The sequence below is a fragment of the Equus caballus genome, chromosome 22 (assembly GCF_041296265.1).
Source record: "Equus caballus isolate H_3958 breed thoroughbred chromosome 22, TB-T2T, whole genome shotgun sequence".
NCBI lineage: Eukaryota > Metazoa > Chordata > Mammalia > Perissodactyla > Equidae > Equus > Equus caballus.
In genome coordinates this window covers 27,953,301-27,971,819 of record NC_091705.1, presented here as the reverse complement: position 1 = coordinate 27,971,819, position 18,519 = coordinate 27,953,301, and the positions used below count along the sequence as shown (strand labels likewise).

Here is an 18,519-nt window from a genome sequence, read left to right as displayed (position 1 = left end):
AGATCCCCCCTTCAAAACACACCTGTCTCCAGTCCCAGGATTCTGCTACGACCCTGACCCCAGTGAAGTGCTCTCTTCCTCCTCTCTGCTCATCACCTCTACCTGGTCCAGAATTCTCCCACCGACTGCCTCCAACAGGTACATACCTCGCTCTCAACCAATCTTTGCAGACAGGTCTTCTGCTACCCATCTCTTCCCCATGAGCATCCAGCATCCACCACTAGAATGACCTTCCTCAAGAGCAGTTCTGACTGCACCCGGAATTCAAGGCCTCCAGGATCTGGCTCCTGCCACCTTCCCAACCTTTGCTCTTGCTGCTCCCTCTGCCCTCCACCCCTTTAACCTGACCAACATTTGCAGGATCAGCTCCAACTCATCCTTCAGGCCACAGAGAGGCCCTCTCTGACCACGGTGCCTTGAGTAGGTACCCACCACCTCCACCCGCTGCCACCCCCTCTCTTAGCCCCTGGGTCTCCTTGAGCACAACCTAGGGTCTTGGTAATTCACTGTCTGCAGGTTTGTCATCTTCACTGCCCCCGACACACACACCAGAATCAGAGCTTCTTGAGGGCAGGAAGCATGCCCGTCTTTTCCACCAGTTTCCCTAGGGCCTGGCATGAGGCCTGGTACTCAGGCTCAGTCAGGAGGTGCTGAATGAAGCTCAAACTCGCTTCCCACACCTTCCCACCACCCACTTTCTACTCCAGCCAAACAGAACTACTCGAGCTTCCCCGAACCCTCCTACTGCAGTTGACGCCCAGAGCCTCCCCGAACTCTGCCTCCAGCCAGGCCTCCCTCTCCTTCCAGCCATCAGAGCCAAGCTGTTCTGTGTCTCACATCCTCACGATTCAACATATGGGCACTCCAGGCTCCAGCGAGGGTGAGGGAAACTTTGGGACACAGAGAGCACGTGTGCGTGTGTGTGTACGTGTGTGCGTGCACACTGGGGGGACTGGCCACCCACACTCCACCCTGCATGTGGCAGCGTCTGTATGTTCTTATTCTTGCATTTCTGCCTCTGGTTACCCCTATCTGAGCTAATTCTGAAATGCCCCAGTTTTCCCTAAGTCGCTACAGCTGGAAGAAGAAGAGAAAAACACTGAGATTAACTGAACCCCTACATATGCCATGCTTTGTTCCAGGCCAAATAATAATGATGAGGAGGACGATGACAATGACGATAGCGGCTAGTATTTGCTGAGCACTTAGCACAAGCCTGACACCATCCTAAGGACTTTGAATCAGACAGATCCTATTATTATCCCCATTTTTCAGATGAAGAAAAAGAGGCTCAGAGAGGTGGAGCCATTGCTCAACGTCACAGAAACATAAGTAGTCTTGAGCTCAGGTCTCTCTAATCCAAAACCTGCTCTTCTGCCAGGTTGAGCCCAGTAACACCCAGGTGTCTTGTTGGGGAGGAGGCATCGCTTCCTCTTGCAAACTCCCGCCGCCTCTGACTGAAAGGCTGGAAGACACGACTTCCTGACCAGGGGCTCTCCTGCGGGAAGGCTGGGCTAGTAAGACTTACCCTAATCTGCAAGGCTGTAGAACAGCGCTCTAGCCCCTCGGAGGACCACGCCCGGGCAGTCGCGGGGTGGACGGAAGTCGGTGAGCCTGGGCTCCGCTTCCCCAGTAAGGCTGAAGATTTTCCCAACAGCCAGGGCCAAATTTATCTGCCAATCCCCCGAAGAGCCGATTCCAGCGTCTGTCTGGAAATGTCAGCCCGTGTGGTTGGAGGAACGCGGGGAGAGTTTTCCTCTAAATAGCAGGAAGCATATGGGAGGCGGATGGCGCCGGCCGCCCCAACCTGCCAACTCTCGCTCAAGCGGGAGCTAAAAGGGGCCCAGAAGGGTCTGGAATTCCTAACACCTCCCGGAGGGGTGGAGTCGGGGGAGCTGGAGCCAGAGAGAGTGGCCATAAGAAGGGGATAGAGTGGGTCCTGAAGGGCAGGCAGGCAGGAGCACGTGATTGACAGATGAGCAACATGAGGTCCTCAGATGGAAGTGACACACCCAAGAACTGAATGTGACATCAATGATGGGAATAACAGCCGCCACTCACGGAGCACTTGCTATGTTGTCAAATCTGGGGCTAAGCACTTTATTGGACAATGTCACTTAAACTTTGCAACCAACTCTGAGATGGGGCTGCTATTTTCCCCAAATTACAGAAGAGGAAACTGAGGCCCAGAGAAGGAAAAACATGAAATCAAAGACATTCTGGACTAGAAAGGACCTTTCGGATCCTCAGCCAAATCACAAATACTCTACAGACTTCCCCATCAAGTTGTGGTGCAGCTGCTGCTTGAATCCTCCCAGTGATGGGGAGCTCGCTATCACCCAAGTTAGCCCATCTGCAGGGAGCTCTGTTGTATCCAAAAGGTTTTCCTCGCCTGAGCTGGAATCTCCTTCCCTGGAGCTTTTCCCATCAGTGCCAGACCCACATCCTGCCTTCCCCGACAGAGACAGAAAGGCAGGGGGCACGGCCCCCAAGGTCTCTGGTTTCTCCTCTGCAGGTGACACAATCCAGTTCCCTTACCCACTTCTGCACCCTTGACCGTGGTAGCCAGAGCAGCCCCCAGTCACCAGCACTTACTGGATGCCAGGCACCATGCAGAGCCTGCCCCCCGCCTTCCAACCTTCCCCAAAATCCCTGGGGAGGTACTGTCATCACCCCACTTTACAGAGGGGCAAACTGAGGCCCCACGAGGGGAAGAGCCTGGCCCCAGTCACTCAGTGGGAACATGGGGACCCTGAAGTCCTCAAGGGCGGTTGCTCTAAGTCTCATGAAGGCTGAAGCAGTCCCTGCTGCCCCCCTGCTCACTGACACTGACCCAGCCTTTGCTAGGAGTCACCTTGACACTGGTCCACAGGATCCCCAAGCCACCCCCCCCAGGAGAAAATTTAACCTTCCCTCTCCCCTTCTGCAGCAGCCACCAAGTCCCCAAGTTCTGTTAAATCTTCCTGCTAAACGCCCCTGTAAGCCATCCCCATGGTCCTGTCCTGCCCACTGTCTCCCCAGCTGTCACCAGCCTGACTCGAGGACCCTTCTAATACCCAGACCTGTCCTGCCCTTGGCTCCCTTTGACCCTAAGGGTCAAATGCAAACTCCCCTGCCCAATAGTTGAGGCCTTCCAAGCTCTGGCCTGGGCTGGCCTCTGCAGCCTTCTCTCCCCACCATCCCTTGTGCTGTGGCCTCAGAGCTGAGCGGGAGGCAGGCAGGATCTTTGCAGAGCCTAGTCTCTCTGCCTGGTTCACCCTTCCCAGCTGTTTCTCCTGAAGAACCCCTGTTCATCCTTCAAGACTCTGCTCAGAGGGACAGAATCAACAGCTCTGGCCCCAGAGACCCCTGAGCGAGCGGCACCACCCTCTGATCTGCCAGGATCACCTGCCATGCTTGATGGAGACACCGCTCTCCTTGGCCGCACTGTGAACTCCCCCGGCAGGGGCTGCTGTCATGCATGTTCATAGCCTGGTGTCTAGCACGGCGCCTGGCACAGGGTAGGCACTAATAAATGTCTGTGGAGTGTGAGGATGAACGACTACGTGGGAACTGGGGGCACAGTGAAGTATTAGAGACGACCCACAAAACACGGCTCGTGCGTGTTGCAGCTCTGATGTATCAGAAACAAAAAATGCTGCTGTCAAAATAAACCGTCACAAAACATCTGATTAACGAGGACTTTTCTGGCCGCCTCTGAGTTTAGAAGGAGATCAGGGGACGATCCGGAATGGCTGGAGCTTCCAGAAAAAAAGCTGTCCAAGCCCAAGTCTATGAGGTGACCGGGACTCACCTGAAGGGTGGAAGGAGGTGAGCAGGAGGGCCGTGGAGGGGGCAGGGGCAGAAGAGACTGAGTCCACGTCCCAGACCTGCCTCTAACTTGCTGTGTGTTGTTGCATAGGTGGCTGGGCCCCTTTGAGCATCAGTTTCTTGTTTGTTAAATGAAAAGGGCATTTGGAGAACTGATTGAGACAGAAGGCCTAAACACTGTCTCTGCTGTCAGGCTGATATAACTCTCTTTGCCCGCCCCTCTCATTCAAGTTCCCCGCAGGGGATGGAGACACCCAAGGCTCCCTGGTCTTGGAACTCCCCAGTCTGAAAATGCAGGCCCCTGCCAGCCCTCCCAGTAGGTCATTCAGGAGACCGACCTCAGTGACAGGTGGGTGGGAAGTGTTCCAGGCGTGCCTTAGGTAGTGGCAGGATTGTGGGCTTGATCCTTGATCCTTTAAAGGAGCTTTCTAACAAGAGGTGGAGGGAACAGAGAGTGAGCTCCCCATCTCTTGGGGGTATGCAAGCAGTGGCTGGACACCTCAAGACAGGAATTCTGACATGGGTGGGAAGGAATTTAGACCAGTAGATATCTTAGGCCCCCTGAGGGGCCACTGGCGTTCTTCTCTCCTTCCCTACCTGGGGCCTTGACCTGACTCCACCAAGGTTGTGCTCTCAGTGCCCGCCAGATGGAGCTTGCTGCCACTTCCCTCCTCCCACAACATCCCTCAAAGGCTCCCCACTGCCTTCAGGATCAAGTGTAAGCTCTTATCCTGGAACTCAAGGCCCCTGTGGTCTGGGCCTGCCACTGCTCATCCACTGGTCGTTCCCCCACCACATGCCTTGGGGCCTTTGACACATTGTTTCTCCTGCCTACAATGTTCTTCCTGTAATCTTCTTAGCTACTCAGCTCACGTGTCACCGCCTCCAGGAGGGCTTCCTTGCTCTCACGCTGAGCTTTGTGTTCACAGAAGCCTGTTTGTACACTCACATTCCAGATGAGTCATCTCTCCCTCAAGACCCTTGAGGGCCAGGACGGCGCCCTCTCAGGCTCAGCTAGCACTCTGACACAGAGAGGCCAATGTCTCCTGAGCTGAACTGGCACTTCAGCGATTCTGACGTTCTGATTCCAAGAGAGTCTAAGGCTACCTCGAGTCTAAGGCTACCTCAACGAACTTCCGGCCGTAAGCTCTGGGCTCAGGACTCCGTTCAACAGTTGCATGGTTTTTTGATTATGAAAGTCATCATCTTGGGAAATTCAGGTAAGTCCAGGAGGAGGACTGTGCTGTGTCTGGACACTGGCCTACTTTAGGCCTCAGCCTGACATCGTTATCTGGGGGAACTACCGTTTCCCACTCTCCCCTGGTGAAGTTCTGGGGGCCGGTGCATAGGCCCAGGCTGCCAATCAGAGCAATTGACTGAGGTGTGGGCATACCCGCAAACGTGACCCACCAAAGCCAAGACTCAGTTTCGGGACTTGTGTCTGAGCTATCTGGGAAGAAGTCTTGCATGTTTCTCTGGACAGGCATCTTATCTCCTGTATAAGAGAGCCCTGTAAGAACACGGGAACAAGCAAGGTCCAGAAGGACCTACAACTAGAATATACAACTATGTACTGGGGGGCTTTGGGGGGAAAGAAGAAAGAAAAAGATTGGCAGCAGATGTTAGCTCAGGTGCCAATCTTAAAAAGAAAAAAAAAAAAAGAAAAGAAAGAACATGGGAACAAACCAGAGGAAGCAGAGTTGACAAATGGTGAGAAAAACAGAAAAACCGGGTCCTGGTGACTGTCTGAGCTCCTGGATCCAGCTGAGCCACAGGCCAGATTACTTCTGGACTTTTACAGTTAGAGGTCAGCAAATTCCATTTTTATTTAAATCAGTTTGGTCTGGGTTTCCTGTCACTTGTGCCTGAAAAGTACCTGAATGACACAAGCAAAAATAAAAATAGAGCTTGTCGATATCTCAACATCCAGAGGAAGCCACATTGGATAGTTTGATGGTTCTCCTTCTGGGTGTCTCTCTGGGCAGGAGTACGCATATATTTATGTATTTTTTCCTAACAAAAATGAGATCATACACAATACACCATTTTGTAACCTCCTATTTTTCCCTCAACAACGCACCACGGACATGTTTCCATGTCAACAAGTATAGATCTCCGGCATTGTCTCTACAGCCACTGAGAACGCCATTGTCTGGCTGGACCGTAATATATTTAACCATCTCTCGCTGCTAGATAACTGGGTAGTTTCTAATTTATCACTGTCATCAAAAAAGGTGCAGTGAACTTACTTGTAAAATGCATATGTTTGCTCTTGCTGGATTATTTATGATGAAGACTCCACGATTCCAGGAGTTTGACTTCACAAATACAAGTTTCTCTGCCTGAGATTTAAGATGCTCTGAGTGTCTATAGGTAGTATCTGTCTTTCCGGGCAGGTTGAGTGGTTATTTAAAAAGCAAATCCAGGGCCAGGGAGTCCCGGAACAGCTTCTCAGGGCGAGAGCACTCATTGGCAGATATGCGAGTGAGCTGGCGGGGAGGGAGCTGGGGCTTGGGGATGGGGGGGGGGGAGGGGCAGCGCCCATGCGTGCCTGGCTAAGCTGTCCTGGCTAAGCTGTCCGCCTCTCCAGTCCTCATTCCCTAACTGGGTCTGACTCTCAGTAACCGAGGGCAGAGGTGAGCTTGGGGGCCCAGTCAGCACTGAGGGCCCTGGCAGGGCATGACGAGCACACAGCAGGTGTCACCTCTGGCAGTCACGGTGAAAACACCAGCAGCCACCAGAGATGCAACACTGGGATTGTTCTAGCCTTGTACTTGTTTTAGCTCACTAAAGCCCCATAACCACCTTCTGACACTATTCTTGTCTCTCTTTCACAGAAGGGAAAACAGACTCAGAGAGGCCAAGTGATTTGTTCAAAGTCACACAGCCAAGAAGTGGTGGAGCTGAGGTATGGCCCAGATCTGCTGATTCTCCAACCCATGCCTTATCCCATTTTATTGGGGTGGGTAGCAGGAGAGGAGAACGGCCCCAGGCAGGACTGTGGAAGTTCTAAAACCCCCTGTTCCTCCTCCCAAGTCCTAACACTCAGGGAAGATTCCAAATCCAGAAAAGTATAAAGTCGACAACAAAGACCTCCCATGCCCCCAGGCCCTGGACGGAACCACTGTGAACAGTTTTCAGAAACTCACATAATTCTTACACAAATGATACCCATGCTACCATGGGTATCATTTTGTACCATGGGTACCAAAATGCTCTCATGTTACCCATGCTGTTTTATCACCTCTTTTTTTCCCAACCCTACAACACACTGTGAAGTTCTTTCTGCAACAGGAAATTTAGATCCATGGCCCCATTTCTAACAGCTGCAGCAGGTGCCGCTGTATGGCAGCAGTGAATGGATGTAGCTGGTCCCCTGGTGATGGACGGTGGGTTGTTCCCAGTGGTCCTACTGTCAACAATGCTACAAGAAACTCTCTCCAGCATGGCTGGATCCCTGTCATCCTTCAGGTCCCAGCTCAAATGCCACCTCCTTCGAGAGGCCGTCTTGGACCACTCCACACCACGTAGGCCCCTCCCTTGTTAATATTTGTAATGTCGCTGTGCTAATTTCCTTCTCTGCACTGATAGAGTCTCTGTTTATTCAGTTTGTTTGTTTGGGTGATTGTCTAATATCCGTCCTTCCCCGAGGCTGCGTGCTCTGCAAGGGACATGGACTAGCAGGGACCAGCACTCAATAGATGTCCTAGGAACGCAGGAAGGCCTCTGGGGCTGGTGCCCTGCCCATGGAGCAGGTGTAGCTGCTTCAGGGCCCAGAGAGGCCCTGTGCCATGCCAGCCTCCAGGCCATGTCCCCAGTGCCAGTTCAGGGGCCCAGAGATCTGCCTTAGAACTTGGAGCTTCCGTGCCAGTGCCCCCCCCCGCCAGGACCCCAGAACTGAGCAGCGCTTGTTGCACACACAGGATACAGGGCCCTGGAGATTGGCAGAGCAGCTCTACCACTTGCCGGCTGTGTGGGCTCGGGCCAGTCATTTCTACTCTCAAGGGCTTAGTCCCCTCATCTGTAAAATGGGGCCAATACCACTGATCCCAAGGGGTTGTTCTGAAGATTAAGGAAGACAACGGAGGAGCATAGCACATAGTAGGTCCCCAGGAAATGGCAGTCGGGCCCCATATTTGTTGGGTTGGACCCTGTCGCACCTGGATGGGCTCTTCGTACCATGAATGATTCCTGTTGTGCCCTGGCCTCCTCTCCTGCCTGTCCTTAGGGATGTCCCACTCCTATTATTCAATACTTGTTGGCTAAATGCTCTGCCCAGACCCCTCGTCAGAGTCCCAGACACCTCATCTGCCGCCCATGGCCACAGACACCCACCCGGCGTCCCAAGCCTTGAAAACGCAAGAGGCACTGACACGTGTCTGAGGAACAAATGGAGGAAACCTCTGCCCTTTTGGGGGAACTTCCTGGCCCCCGATCCTGAAACATGGGGCAGTGGTGCCGGCCTGCGTCAGCCTGTCGGGTTTCTCATCCCATCTCCTGCACCTGCGCGCTCTTTGACTGCATGGCAAGTAACTCTACCTCTCCGAGCCTCACCTTCCTCCTCTGTAAAATGGGCAGAACGACAGAATCTGTGCAGACTCAATGAGACACAGTAAAATGCTTAGCAAAGAGCCTGGCATTTAGTAAGTGCTCAATAAATGTTAACTATTACTGTTATAACTGCTTTTTAGCCTTTTTACTGTGAAATATAACTCATAGGAAAAAACGAAAAAACAAAAATGTTTACTGCAATAAATTATCACAAGACAAAAAGTTAAGTCACAACCACCAGAGTCAACGAATAGATTGCTTACCCCTCAGAAGCCCCTCCCGCCCCTCCCAATCCTTACACTCTCTTTTCTTCACAAAGGGAATCCTTTTCCAGACGTTTATGGTGCTGTTACTATTATTAATAATAACAAGCAAATTTAAAAAAAGAACGTGTGGCTGCTCTGCCCCGCTCCCCCAGTCAGGCTCCTGGACCCCGGCTGCCTCTGCCCCGGGCGTGCAGACTTCCCATCCGACTCCCCGACTCTGGCTTCGGCTGTTCTTTAAATAACCAGCTTGTTAGCAAAATAGCAGCAGTAACACCTCCCTCGCTGCCGCCCGGGCCTCCATCTTTCCACACAGTGCTGACGGCTGCTCTCCCAGCTCGTGCCAAGGAATCCCGTTCCCCGTCACTGGGCCACACATGCCAGGCGCTGCCAGCTACACTGTGTTCTCAGCGACCACAATCCTGCCCCTCTGGCCACACCTGGCCTGGGGGTCAAGGTGGGCGCTGAATGGCAATAACTTTCAGCAAGAACTAGAATGCTGACAGATGAGCCCTCTGCCCCAGGTCCATGCGGTCCAGGCCTCAGTTTCGCCATCAACCTCCCACAGGGTGGTCAGCGGTTTAACTGAGATGATGAAGAAAATGAAGCACTGAGCGCAACGCCAGGCACATAGCAATTGCTCAGGAAACGCTTGCCGCCAGTCAGGTTGCTCCTGTTACATAGTTAGTCCCTGGGGAGGATGTGTGGGGCACGGGGCATGACCAGGAGTGTCAGTGAATGATTAAACCCCACAGACGCTCTCAGACAAGATGTCCTTATCACTTCTTTTCCTGTGACAGCTCCTCAGCCAAATGTAACAGCTGTCTGCAGTCGCTACAACAGGCCGGGGCCAGACCAGGGAGCTGGGTTGGGGGGCAGCTAATTAATAGGGGCCTTTTCATGGTTATTGATAATAAGGCTGGCACCACACGAGCGCGCAGCTCCTTGTTCTTGAAGAAGCACTTTTATATACATTATCTACAGCGAACGTCACGGGTTTTTTATTATCCTATGATATTTGCATATTATACATATTTACGAGTCTTTTCTCTTCTCATAACCATCCCATTAGGGAGGCTGGGCAGCTGTCGGCAGATGAGAGAATCAAGATGAGAGCGGCTGGCTGCCTTGCTGAAGGCCTGAGCTGACCTCATGCTCTCTGAGGTCAGCAGGGACCAGCAGCTGGCCAAAAGGCCAGGGGCTTTTGGGTCCTGCTGGCGGAGGGAGGTGAGAGAGCCTTCCCTTCTCTCTCTCTTTCCTTTCCTCCACAACCATTAACTGTGTACCCACTACACGCCAGGCACAGTGCCAGCTGCCTGCTGTCCAGTGGGGAATTACGCAGCTATTTCTCAGCCTTGGGGAGCCGAGGCCAGATGAGGAGGCAGAAGGTAAACCAACAGTCCCGTTAGTGCTGAGTGACCCTAGGCAAGCCCCTTGAGCTCTTTTGGGCCTCAGTTTCCTCATCTGTGAACTAGACTAGTCATGCCTGCACAGCTGTGGGAGATGGCGGGAGGAGGAGATGCAGGAATGTGATGAGTGTTGGGCACTGTGGCTGGAACCCATAGGGGGACGCTTTTGGGACCACTGTTGTGGGAAGGATGATGGAACCAGGAGTGGGTGGCGTGGGTGGCTGCAGGTTGCGGTATCCTCAGATGGGCAGTCAGGGATGCTGGCTGGGCCCTGCACCTCCTCCCGCATTGGGGTTAAGATGGGGACTGGAGGAGCGTGGGTGGAACAGACTGGAGGGGCAGAAATGACGGGGCTCCTGAAGATTCAGGAACGCTGATGGTCTCATTTCAGCCTCCAGGGGCCCTGGAAGTTCCACGGCTTCCAGCACAGCTCACTGCTCCCCTTCCCTTCCTGAGCCCATGTCACCAACTGCCCAGCCCCTTGGGTATGGCAAGAGCTGGCCTTTGAGTTGGACAGAGCTGGGCTTGCTGTGCATCCTCAGGCAAGCGGTTTTCCCTCTCTGAGGCTACTTTTCTCTGGAAAACGGGTGTAATCACTGTGCCCACCTCCTGAGTTGTTGGGAGGACTGGATAAGACAAGCAGTTAAACTATAAATTGAGCCCAGACATATAAAAGCTCTCATTGAGGTCCCTTTGCCAGCATGTGGGCGCCACTGGATGGGAAAGCTGGGCATTTCCCAACTGTGCCAAGCATGGGTGGGCTGGTGAGTGGCCCCGATTCCATGTGCCCAGGCCTGCGGACGCAGTGACTTACCAACCAGGGAGCCACGCGCAGAGGGAAAACAGGAACCAGTCGGGAACCGGCAGGTGTCACCTCAGGAGCGGGCGCTGGACCGAGGGCTGGCACACACATCCCTCCGGGCACTCGATCAGGGGTGCTGGTGGGAAGCAGAGTCGGACAGGGGCCTTCCAGCGCCCAGAGGGACACGGTTCTGGTCACACACGAGTTACCAGGCACCTGGCAGAGGGGAGGCACTGGTGCCTGCAGGAATGGGGAAGAACATCAATTAGGAGGCGCCCAGGATAATCCCTCCACCCTGAGACCCTGGACTGGCCCTGGGGATGCTGGGGAGGGGGACCTCGTGTGACAATCGTCGTAGAAACCCAAGCGTTTGTACAACACTACATCTTCCAAAGCACTCGGGCATCCCAGCTCAGGCGGGCCCCACGTTGTTTTTCAGAGGCGTATTTGCATGTCATGCATATTTACAATGCCTTTCCCACCACCCACAGAATCCCCACAGCAGCGGGAAGCTGGAGTTCCAAAGGCTCCGATCCTCCCTGTCTTGCTTCTCCCTCCTTTTCCCTGCACGGGGGCAGTCGGGAAAGGGGCTGCAACCACCGAGTCCTAGTTTGAATCCCAGCTCAGCCCGTCACTCACTAAGCAACACTGGGCAGGCAGCTGCCCCATTCTGAGCCTCAGTTTCCCCACTTGTCAAATGAGAATAAGAGTGCCTTCTCTGAGGGCTCCTGTGAGTTAAGAAGATGGTGCAGGCAGAATGCCCGGCACAGAGGTGTGCCTGACAAAGAGGCTCTGCCTGGCCGGGCACGCAGGGTGATGCCCTCCACTGCATCACCACTCCCCTCACCTCCCGCCTAACGCGTCCTGTGTGAGAGGCTAGGAAGCCAGGTGTCCCTCTCCACCCACCTCTCCTCAACAGGAGCCACCGCTCCTGCTTGGATCTTTACATCAGCAGGAACCAGGCCCTCCTGGGAGAAGAAAAAGCCCCTCCTTCCCAAACCCCCTCCCAGGAGCCTCTTGGCCGCCTTGGAGGCCTCAGTGGAAACCCCGCCCTCCGCCTTCTCATTCTACAGGTGGAGAAACTAAGACACAGAGGAAACCAAGCTGACGTGGGGGCCCAGAATCAAAGTCACTGGGCTGGGATCTGAACTCAGCGTTTCCACCTCTCAGCCCTGGGAGGGGAGGAACAGGTGTCAATTCACAGTAGGAATAAGGAGACGGGGGCAGCCAAAGGTGGGAGGATCTCCTTTCTCTCCTGTTCACCCCAGGGCCCTGGAAAGCCCTCACAACCTCTGACCTCCCGGGATCCACACCTACCCTGCGCCAAGCCGCTAACAGGCGTGACCTCATTTCCCCCTCGCCACAGCCCTAAGATAAATTGCTGTTTTTCAAAGGGAGAAACTGAGGCTCAGAGAGCCTCAGTAACTACCCACGGGCACACACGGGGGAGGAGGCAGGGCCTCGAACCCGAAGAGGCAGGGCATTGGATTCTGAGACCCGGCACTTAGCCCTGATGCCACCCAGCGGGAAGGTCACCAACTGAGCAAAACAGGCACAACCGTCTGGACAAAATGTGTTTAAGTAGCAAGAAAAGAAAATACTAAACTCCAAAATATTCTGAATTAGTGGACACAAATTTTTAAAAATGCATAGAAGATTTCAAGATGCACCATGGTGTGTAAAAACTGCCCGTGCGTGAAAACCCAGCGCCTGGGAGGGTGCGTTCCCGACCGCATGGTCACTCTGAGCCAAAATCAGCTGGAGCCCAAAGCCGAAGGAAAAGAGGTGACAGCAGAAGGAGGTGTCTTGTGCAGGGTGGTGGGGCAGGGGCCCTGACGTGGGGGCCCCGGGACCTGCCTTGGAGCCCCCTACTTCCTTGTCAAGGGGCAGAGCAAATCTCCTCCCCAAGTTCCCCCTTTACAACAGGTGGGAGAAGCACAAAGACACTCTCTCAGGGCCCTGCCAGCTCCGATGGTGTTTAAGACTCTGGGATTTCCAACCTGGATGAACCCTGAGAACATCATGTTAAGTGAAAGAAGCCAGTCACAAAAGACCACAGCGTGTATGACTTCACTTAGATGAAATGTCCAGAAGAGGTAACTCTGGAGAACAGAAAGTAGATAAGTGGTTGCAATTAGGGGGATGGGGACGGGATGACAGCTAAGGGGTTCATGGTTTCTTTTTGGGATGATAAAAACGTTCTAAAATGGACCGTAGTGATGGATGCACAAATTTGCGAATATACCAAAAATTACTGAATTGTACTTTAAATAAGTGAATTGTATGGGATGTGAATTCTGTCTCAATAAAACTGTTACAACGGTCCCACACTGAAAAAAAAGATTCTGCACTTCCAAATAGGCAGCTATCTTCTGGGAGCCAGCAGTCCCCTCAGGGTTCTTCCGCGATGGCCGGGAAACCAGGGAGTATTTTCCCAAGAAGCCCCCCATGCTCCCACAGACAGTGTATCCCAGGGGCTTTTGCACTTCACATTCATCTCCTCCAGGAAGCCCTCCCTGACCTCCCAGCTAGGTCAGGTCCTGGTCACTGGCTCCTAGGAGTCCTTTTGTTTTTCCCTCTACCACTTAGGCTGATGTGAGGAAATCATTTCATTGATCATCAGTTGACACTGCCTCCTCCATCAGACTGGGAGCTCCATGAGGGCAGGGCCATTGTCACTGGTCATTATTTTCAATACTTAGCACAGTGCCTGGCGCATAGCAGGTGCTCCGGAAGTGTTTGCTGATTGAATGAATGAATCAAAATTCCAAATCCTCTGATGCAAACTTGGCTACTGGTCCTGGCTCCAGCATTGCGGCAGAAGGATCCTGGGCAAGTCACATAACCTCCAAAAGTCTGAGTGCCTAGCTCAAAGAGCAGCCAGGAAGTTAAAAGAGACAACGGACGTGGAAAGTACCTTATGAAGTGGCTCCTCCCACAGCAGCCCCATCTCAGTGGATGGAAACCCCACCTTGCAGCCACTCGGGCCCGAGCCCTGGAGTCGTCCCTGAGACCTCTCTCCCTCACCCTCCACATCCAAGCCAACAGCAGCTCCTACAGGATCCGCCTTCACAGAGAGCAAGAAGCTGATGCTCCCCCTGCACTACCTCCACCACTGGACTGAGCCATCATCACCTCTTGTCTGGATTATTTGTGTCCTCTCTTGTCTCCTGCTTCTGCCCTTGCTCTGGACACAGAAGCCAGAGGAATCAGGACAAAACACAAGTCAGACCCTGCCCCTCCTGTGCTCTAAACCCTCCTTGGCCTCACTTTACCTCAGGTGAAAGCTGGCAGCCCTACAGATGCCACTCTGTACCACTCTGTACAGGGGCCCCTCTACCACTTCTAGTTCTCCCCTCTACTCTCCTCTCATTCCCTCTGCCCCAGCTACACTGGCCTCCATGCTATTCTCTAAATATACCAGGCATGCTCCTGCCTCAGGGCCTTTGTACTTGCTCTTCCTCTGCCTGTTACACTGGTTGCCCAGATGTCCATGAGCCTTAGCCCCTCACCTCCTTCAGCCTCACCTCCTACAGATCTTTGCTGAGACCCGACCTTGGCAATGAGAGGCAGTTCAGCATCGTGGTTAATTCAGACTCTTAACTGAAGAGCATGGGCTCAAGTTAAAAATCCAGGCTCTGCCAGTTACACAGCTAAGTGACTTTGGGCAAGTTTCTTTTTTTTTTTTTTTTCACTTTTTTTTTTTTATTGAGTTATTGATAGGTTACAATCTTGTGAAATTTCAATTGTACATTAATGTTTGTCAGTCATGTGTAGGTGCACCACTTCACCCTTTGTGCCCACCCCCCACCCCACCTTTCCCCTGGTATCCACTAAACTGTTCTTGGTCCATAGTTTTAAATTCCTCATATGAGTGGAGTCATACACAGACTACCTTTCTCTTGCTGGCTTATTTCACTTAACATAATTCTCTCAAGGTCCATCCATGTTATTGCAAATGGAATGATTTTGTTCTGTTTTGCAGCTGAGTAGTATTCCATTGTATATATGTACCACATCTTCTTTATCCATTCGTCTGTTGATGGGCACTTAGGTTGCTTCCACATCTTGGCTATTGTAAACAGTGCTGCAATAAACATTGGGGTGCACAGGACTTTTGGGATTGCTGACTTCAGGCTCTTTGGATAAACACCCAGTAGTGGGATGGCTGGATCGTATGGTAGTTCTATTTTTAGTTTTTTGAGGAATCTCCATACTGTTTTCCATAGTGGCTGCACCAGTTTGCATTCCCACCAGCAGTGTATGAGGGTTCCTTTTTCTCCGCAACCTCTCCAACATTTGTTGCTATTAGTTTTAGATATTTTTGTCATTCTAACGGGTGTAAGGTGATATCTTAGTGTAGTTTTGATTTGCAATTTTTTGGGCAAGTTTCTTAACTTCTCTGTGACTTAGTTGCTCATTGCTAAAATGGGAGTAACTACTGCACCTTCCTGAGCAGGTTTTTGTGAGGCTTAAATGAATTCAGTGAGCACAAGCTCCAGGTCTGCTGCTAGCATCACAGCCCTGCACTGCACCGTGCGCTCCCAGTGCCTCTCCCTCCCTGCTGCACTGTTGTCCCTGGCACGTGTCACAACAGCATATGTAAATGAGTAACTTACCCCGATTATTGCCTGTCCCTCCCACGGCCCCACGAGGCAGAGAGTTTTGTCCATTCGGTTTATTGCCAGATCCCCAGTGCCCAGCACCGCACCTGGCACATGGAGGTGCTCAGAGAATACTCTCCTCAACAAATATTTTCAGTGCCAAAGAGTACTGACTACTTGTCACAAGCTCTGGCTTTCCCCTCCTTCCCTGTCACGGACGTTTCTCTCTCCAGACCAGCCCGCCCCTTGGAGCTCTGGGTCCCCATCACCAAATCCTTGCTGGCAGCTCTGCCTTGTGGACGCCTCACACCCCACGCATCCAGGGCACAGTTTGTGACCCTCCCCAGGGACCCTGGCCTCTGACAGCGTTATCTAACCTGGTACCCGGAACCAGCTCACCCTCTGGTAACCAAGAAGCCAGGAAGCTCCCATGCCCCTTCCTCCTCTCCCTTGCCATCACGCGTAAAACCCAAGACCATGTCCTATTTTTTGTAAACCTCCTAAACACCTCTCAAATCCCCTTCTCTTTATTCCCAGAGTCACCCCCCTGTCCAGGCAATTTCTCGATTTCCCATTTAGACCACTACCCCAGCCTCATCCCTGGGTGCCCTGTGGCCTCCCCGGATCCATCTTTTGTGTAACAGCCAGGAGGATCTTTTCAAAACACACACAGAACAAATGAGAGCCTAGCTCTGCGAGCCTGAAGAGTCAAAATGCTCGTTGACTCAAAAGACAAACCAATCGCGGCTTTTCAAAAGAATTCGAGTCAAGGCTCCTCCAAGAATGAAAGGCCTCCCCAACCTCATCACCCCAGGCCCGGGTAAAATGGTATTTGTTGTAAAAAAATTCAATTTACAAAATGGATTTACACAGAACCTTTTAGTTCAATAAATATTTGTGGAGTTGAAATGGAAAAATCGTTTTAGAAAATAGCATTTCTGGAACTCCCTCCTACACTGGGGGCTTTTCATACCCCCACATCTTGTCTACTCCTCTCAGCAAGCCAGGCAGGTGGCACTGCCTCCAGTTTTCAGATGAGGCAATGGAGGCCCAGAGAGGGGAGGTGACTTGTCCAAAGTAACACAGCTCCCAGATTCTTCCAGAGTCGCCCCAGCCGCTGATAGCTGTGGCCACAGGGTGCTGGCTGGGACAGGGAAAAGATGTCGCCCCTCCTGTTCTCCAGCTGACTGCTGCAGGCTCCGGGGCCCACAGAGCACGCGGACATTACTCGCTCATTTCCTACTCCCTGCCTTTGCCTGTGTGGTTTCCCTGCTCAGAGGAACTGCTCCCAAGGCTGGTCAAAACCTTGCCATCCTTCACAGCCCGCTTCCAGCCCGCCTACACCCCCGCAGCATTGGCTGCCCCAAACACACAACCAGCAATGATTTACAGATGTCCCCGACGTGGCAGTGCCCTCCCCCCTGGGGCTGTGGCCCTCCTGGCTCTTCTGCCTCAGGGACGTGACAGCTCTGCCTCCTTTGGTGGCTCATCCTCCAGCCCTCTGTCCCGAGTCCACACTGGCTTCCCAAGTTCCTGGGTGCAGCCCGGCCTCGCCCATGAACCCAACCGAGGCTCAGCTCCCCAGCTGCCTCCCAGACTTCCCCTCCATAGGTCCCTCGGCCTCCATGTCCAAAATGGACCCCATCACCTTTCCCCCCAAACCTGTCCTTCCCTCATAACACCGTGATCCTTCCACGTCCCCAAGCTAGAAACGGGCATCACTCTGGACCCCTCCCAGCCCCTCAGCCCTCCCCAAGGCCTGCTGATTCTGCCCCCAAATGTCTCTCAGACCATGGCTTCTCTTCATGCCCACTGCCCTGTGCTCAGTTCAGGCCCCACCCTCTTCAGGACATTTGGGCACAAGCCCCCCATCCATCCATATACCCATCCAGATGACCCACACCACCATCTACCTATATAGTTTCCCAATCATCCACCAACTATCTACTTGCCCCTTGACTCACCATCCCTCCATCTACTCACTCATCCACCCACCAATCTACCACCATAATTTACCGAGGCCTCCAATGCTCCAAGCCACGGGCTGGACATTATGGCACCAAAATGACTTAGACCCAGTCCTTGGCCTCAAGATGCTCATGCCAGAACTGGGTCTTGAAGGATGAAGAGGAACCTGTGACGGGTGGAGGGTAATGGCAAGGGCATCCAGGTCAAGGGATAAATAAGGGCATAGACATAGGAAGGAGACACCTGGGGTGTCTGAGGAACTTGACCAGACAGGTAGGGAGCAACAGAAGAGAAGGTGGAAGGGCGACAAGGCCGGCTCCACAGGGGTCACCAGGACCAGTAAGGAGTTTGGACTTGATCCAAAGAATGGACTCTGGAGCTATCCAGCTGGGGTCAGACCCCAGCTCCACCACTTCATGGCTGCGTGACCTTGAACAGACAACCTCAGTGTTCCCTGTCTGTAAAATGGGAATAATAATATCTCTATTACAAAGGGCTGTGTGAGGACTAAATGAGCTAATGCATACACATATCATGTTTCTTAGCACAGTGCCTGGTTTATAGTAAACAGAGCAGCTACTATTGCTCATATTATCATTAATGAACACCCTGTGGTCAGCTAGCGGACAGCAGAGTTTTACAGAGAGGAAGTGCCTGCTAACCCGGCTGCAAAGCCTCCCCCTCCTCCACACTAGGGGCTCTGGAGGGAGCTTCAGTGCCCCTGCCCAGGACCTCCCAGGCCCGGCCCCACCAGCTCCAGCCTCGCCCTCACCTGCCATCTGCCCCCAACCAGTCATGCCCACCCGCCACTGCCCCAGAGCAGCCCCCAGTGCCCGGATGAGCTCCGGCATGCCTTTCCCCTAGTTCTGAGGAGCACAGCCAGCTGAGCTCCCAGCTCCATGAGCTTTCTGAAACGTGCAGCCCGTTCACTCTCTCACGGCTCTAGGACACTGCCCTGTTAATAACAGCAGCTTGTGCATAGAACACTGAGAAGCCCTTTACCCAGCCTTCTCCTCTGACCCTCACTGCTCTGCACAGGTGCACGGTTGCCTACTCTGCGGACAAGGACACTGAGCCTCAGGGAGGGGATGGACATCCCTGTGCCTCAGGCT

At 53.0% G+C, this 18,519-nt stretch overlaps 1 protein-coding gene across 5 annotated transcripts in view; it reads right to left on the bottom strand.

The window, feature by feature from the left end:
* DLGAP4 (DLG associated protein 4) overlaps positions 1 to 18,519 on the bottom strand; it is a 202,286-nt gene that overhangs the window by 131,683 nt on the left and 52,084 nt on the right. For 4 of the 5 annotated variants that reach the window (XM_070247650.1, XM_070247652.1, XM_070247651.1 and 1 more), the window contains one exon: positions 10,848 to 11,075. The gene's annotated coding sequence lies outside the window, so the exon portion shown is untranslated. Of the gene's footprint in view, positions 1 to 10,847; positions 11,076 to 18,519 lie in introns of those variants that run through there. The other variant, XM_070247655.1, reaches the window with a different exon arrangement.